At 40.3% G+C, this 5,162-nt stretch overlaps 1 pseudogene; it reads left to right on the top strand.

Annotated features, from left to right (window-relative positions):
- The first annotated feature begins 3,392 nt into the window (after window positions 1–3,392).
- Window positions 3,393–3,518, top strand: LOC122495344 (annotated as a pseudogene).
- Window positions 3,519–5,162: the final 1,644 nt, after the last annotated feature.

Raw genomic sequence — 5,162 nt, 5'->3', positions numbered from 1 at the left:
TCTTTCATGCTGGTGGAAGGGGCCTCTCCACTCTCAGTGGTATCAGCCTTTCCACCCCCGTCTCTGGGATGGAGACAGGGAAAGTTAAAGTAGGACAAAGCAGACTGTTCTTCCTGAGATTCAACTACTTTTCTAGAATAAAAGTCCCGGTATTACTCCCTTTGGTGGATTTCCAGAATTTTGAAAATCCTGATTTTGTTTCTCATGCCAGTGATCTCATTCTTTTATGGAGAAGAGGAATTTTGAATGTTCTTACCCCACTCTTCTTGCCGATGTCACCTAGGGTCATGTCATGAAGCTATTAAAAGCATGACTGTAGCCCTTTTCTTTGTTTTTCTAACAGTTAGGTGTTGTCCAACCAGAGGTTACAGCTGTCCATAGTATTCACTTTGCTGAAAAGTGGCAGATGGTTTTGCTTGTGAAAAAGGCAAAAAAAAATTCATAATGTTTCCTTTTTAACAGCAGCATACAATAATCCCCAGCTGTTCAACGTTTGTCACATTTTGCAAAGAACCTATAACCATCAAGTAGGATTTATCTTCTGTATTTTTAGGTGGACATACCTCAATTTGTAGAGGTTTTCTATTTTCCTTTTGGTAATATTTACATAATGCTTTTTAAAATTTTTCAATGTTTATTTTTAAGAGAGAAAGAGACACACACAGAGTGTGAGTGGGGGAAGTGCAGAGAGAGAGAGAGAGAGAGGGAGACACAGAATATGAAGCAGGCTCCAGACTCTGAGCTGTCAGCACATAGCCTGATGGGGGGCTCAAACCCATGAACTGTGAGATCATGACCTGAGCTGAAGTTGGTCGCTTAATCAACTGATCCACCCAGGTGCCCCTATAATGTTTTTTGTTCTTGTTTTTGTTTTTTTTTTTATATAAATAACTTTAACTGATCTTTTCCTCACTTTAATTTTTTCCTCAAGGGTTAGTGTAGAAATGAATCAAATTCTCACTTAATTCCATGATTTTCATGACATTTCTGTTATCTCAAGAATGCCTCTTGTCACCATGACCCCTAAAGGGGAAATCTCTCTGTGAATCATATGACTGGAATTAATCTTTTAGCATCTCAAAATAACTCTGAATGTTCCCGTTCATCTTTACTTCAAAATATTGGCCCAGTCTGTGCATGTATATTTATTTATGTGCAAGCCAAGTAAACCTAGCCTTTTTGTGATCTGGAATTTTCATGACTTTTGAGTGTTCTTATCATGTGGTCTTGGAACCCAACTGATGGAAGTGAGTTTATTTATAAAGAAAATATTATTTGAAACTGCTTGAAAATAGGCGATACAGAATTGCATAACATTGTGACTTTTCAAGAACCTTTTTCACAAAATATCTGAGAAATATCTCTTTTTTCCGCTGTGTATTCACTTTCATGGTCTATAAATATTACTAGGAACATGATTTTGGGGGAAAAAACTGTTTTTCATGTAACAGCGTTGAGTGAAACTGATCTTTCTCTACAGTTTACCCTTGTGGTCCTTTTTGAATTTTCAGTGATTAATAATGTTGAAAAATATCAACATTCGTCTGAAAGTTAAGAACACGTCAGAAGGCTGATAGCCCCTTCAAAGTCCCCTGAGAGGAGGGGAAGAGAGGAGTGATTGAACTGGATGGAGAAACCAGTCTTCAGTAATGGTGATTAGAATGTCTTTTATATATTTTATGGAAACACATGATTATCTTAGATCATTTCCAAGGTTTTAAGAGCTCCTTATACAGCTGAAGCATCCAGAAGCTCGGGTGTAGTTGGATGTGGACCCCAGTGTTGTCTTCTCACTGTTAGATAATATATGATGGAACTGAGGGAGGAAAGAAATGGGGGGATGGGAGAGCTCCTGCTTACCTGGACAGCAGGACATGAGCTTCCCTCTCTCTAGACCTGGAAGATACTTAAAGCAGATTCTCTCACTTGCATGGGTGTTTCCATAACTTCTTCAGAGCTCCCCCACCTGTCAGTCCGCTGATTGCACTCAGTGGCAGTTTGGGTGATGTTTTCTGTGATATGATTGCCACTCCTCTCTCCACCTCTAATATTCAGGACCTTCAAGCCACACAGACTCTCTGCTAGAGTTCTGTCTTCTTTCCAGGTTTACTTGTTCAGGTGTCAAAATAGGTCCAGGAGGTCCAGGCTGAGTTTTAGTATCTCAAGGATCGTACAACATCACCTGCTCTATGTCCCTGCTCAGTAAAAGTCCAGGGCAATTCCTGTGTGGCTACTTTTATTGTTGTTCTGCTTTATTTAAAACTTTATTTTTTATTACTAAAAAAATGTTCGGGGCTCCTGGTTAAGCGTCCAACTTTGGCTCAGGTCATGATCTCGCAGTTTTTGAATTTGAACCCAGGGTCGAGCTCTGTGCTGACATCTCAGAGCCTGAAGCCTGCTTCGGATTCTGTGTCTCCCTCCCTCTCTGTCCCTCTCCTACTCACGCTCTGTCTCTGTCTCTGTCTCTCTCAAAGATAAACATACATTAAAAAAAAATGTTCTGTAGACCTCTACGTTTCAATGGCAAGAGTCAGATTCCATTTTGCCATTTTCACCCCTTCCAGGAAGCATGAAGCAAGCTTTCCTTTGGGCTCCATTGGTAGCTCACCTTCTACCCTCAAGATTCCTCCCCCTACATGCACACAGAAGCTTACACCAACTCACACACCCTGTCCCCCTGTGTATTGCGGGGGGTGGGTGTGTGTGGGACAAATGGCACCGGTTTCTCTGAAGAAATCATCTTCATAAAATTCTGTCTACAACTAAAATTCCTGAGGCACCTGGGTGGCTCAGTCAGTTAAGTGTCTAGCTCAAGTCATGATCTTGCTGTTCATCAGTTTGAGCCCTGCGTCAGGCTCTCTGCTGTCAGCGTGGAGCCCACTTCAGATCCTCTGTCCTCCTCTCTGCATCTCCTCTACCCACCTTCCCTCTCTCTCAAAAATAAACATTAAAAAAATTGAATAAAAAGATAAAACTCCTAACCATTTTCTACCCTCCAGCCAAGTGAATATCAGTTGCTAGCATTTTCTTTCGATATCTACATCGTGATCTGACTCCTAACACTTCATTACGCTGTATCTTTTATATCTGTGTGTCTCAGCCAAAACTTTCAATGCTCCTTTGCAGGAGCTTAAAGTCAGAATATCTACTTAATTGTATTTATTTGGGCTGGGAAAGATTTCCAAACATGCATGCCCTAGCAGAGCAAAACTGGTCTTGGGTCCATCATTGAATTTGAAAATGTATTTATGAGTTGGGGCCATTCAACCAATCAATCAACTCATCAAAGACTATCTTCCTACACTAACTCCTTCTAAATACAAGTAGCAAATTAAAACTGGTTCTTTTCTGTATCTTTTTCACAGTTTAAATCAGAATAATTTCAAGAGCAGGCTCGCTTTGGCTGCACGTGTACTAAAGTTGGAACAATACAGAAAGATTAGCGTGGCCCCTCAGCAAGGATGATGTGCAGATCCATGGAGACTAGTTTCAGGAGCTAAATCAGGTATCAATTTTTTACCTATGTTCAAATAAGGAACGTTGTCTTCTTGGCATCTTTTTCATTCCTATCTTATTTTCCACACTCACCAACAGACTCTCTTCTGGTACTCTGCCCCAGCTTGGAGGTTGCTAATTACTGGGGTGAGATTCAGAGCAAGACTTAAACCAAATGATCTGAAGTCTCTGTGTACCCTTGAGAATCATTTTCTCCACAGCACCTTCGTGCTTGGTGGAAAAGGCAGACTTCATTAGTGTAAGTCACGAATAACACAACGAAATAGTACTTTCCAGACTTCAGTGACACTACAAGATTCAACGAAGAAGCTCGTTTTGTCTGCGATAACTTAAGCCAGGAAAGACTTTCTTATCTATTTGGCATTTTCCTATTTTCCCCTCAATCTAAGCTAATTTATCTTAAGGCACTGTCACCAGTGGTCCTCACTCATGTAAGGTAAGTACAGTTGTTCAAATGGGTAAGCTGTGTTGCATACAATAAATATGTTCATAACTCAAAAAAAAGTCTAGACAAATGAGAAGAGATCTCCCAGATAAGACTTCCAGGAATCACACTGGCTCACTTCTCCCTTAATAAGAGAATCCAATATGTAGCCGTGTCGATTGTCAGTAATGGTTTTCCCTGCCTTATTGCCATCTAGGTACAAGCTCTAATAATATGTTCTTTTTGAGATGTAAGGAGAAATTCTGTGTGGTAGTTGTGAAAAGAACAAATACCTTAAATGGGAAAGTTTATATCCTCATTTGGGAAGCGATAACAAATACCAACATAGAAGATTCAGGATGATCATGGGTACCTTAGTATTCACTGTAGCGCTAGTTATGATGGCAAAGAAATTGATAGCCTAAAAGTCTAGCAGAAGGTTAGTTATTGTACAACCACAGCACCAAAATCCTCCGCCACCATGCATCCCCGTCACGTTTTTCAAGAATACTTAATAATACGGGAATGTGTCTCGCTGTGCAAGACATGCTGTGCAAGAATGAAGTATATTTTTCCATGTGATGGAAAATTATACAGCCTTAAATATTGTTTCTGAAGATTACTAATAACATGGGGAAATGTTTATGGCCTTATGTTCACCAAAAAGCATGATGTCCACGTGTACAAAATGCCACTAAGTGCGTAGAAGAAATCCTAAAAAGAAATACATGAGAATGCGAAACACTGCTTTCACACGAGTGGTCAGGATACGTGCATACCTCGCCCCTCTTCTTTAGTATAGCTGAAGGTTTCTACAGGGGAAAAAGTACTATCTTTGCAGTGGAAATGCACTTCTCACTTGTATTTCTAAGGATAAATACAAGCACAGTAGAGACTTTAAGTAGAAGGAGGGCTGGGGAGGCTTCCTTGGCTTTGGCATTTAGAAGGTAATTGAAGAACTTAGCCAGAACATTTTCAGTGAAGGTGATGGGGGGAGAAGTCAGTTGGCCGGAGATTAAACTTTTAAATGGGAAGCTAAATGTGTTAGCGAATTTAAACCCTATTTCCAAACCACTTGGCTATGAAAGGGATGGAAAAAGATAAAGGAGTAGCTCAAGAGGGACATTAGGTTAGGAACGGGCTGTATCTATACGTTTAATGGGAGATACCAGAGGATATTTAGGGCTGCGTGGGAGTCCGTAGAAAAGCAAACGTTTTGAAT

The sequence above is a fragment of the Prionailurus bengalensis genome, chromosome E2, assembly GCF_016509475.1.
Source record: "Prionailurus bengalensis isolate Pbe53 chromosome E2, Fcat_Pben_1.1_paternal_pri, whole genome shotgun sequence".
Lineage (NCBI taxonomy): Eukaryota > Metazoa > Chordata > Mammalia > Carnivora > Felidae > Prionailurus > Prionailurus bengalensis.
Note: the sequence above shows the minus strand (reverse complement) of the source record. Positions and strands in the feature narration are given on the sequence as shown.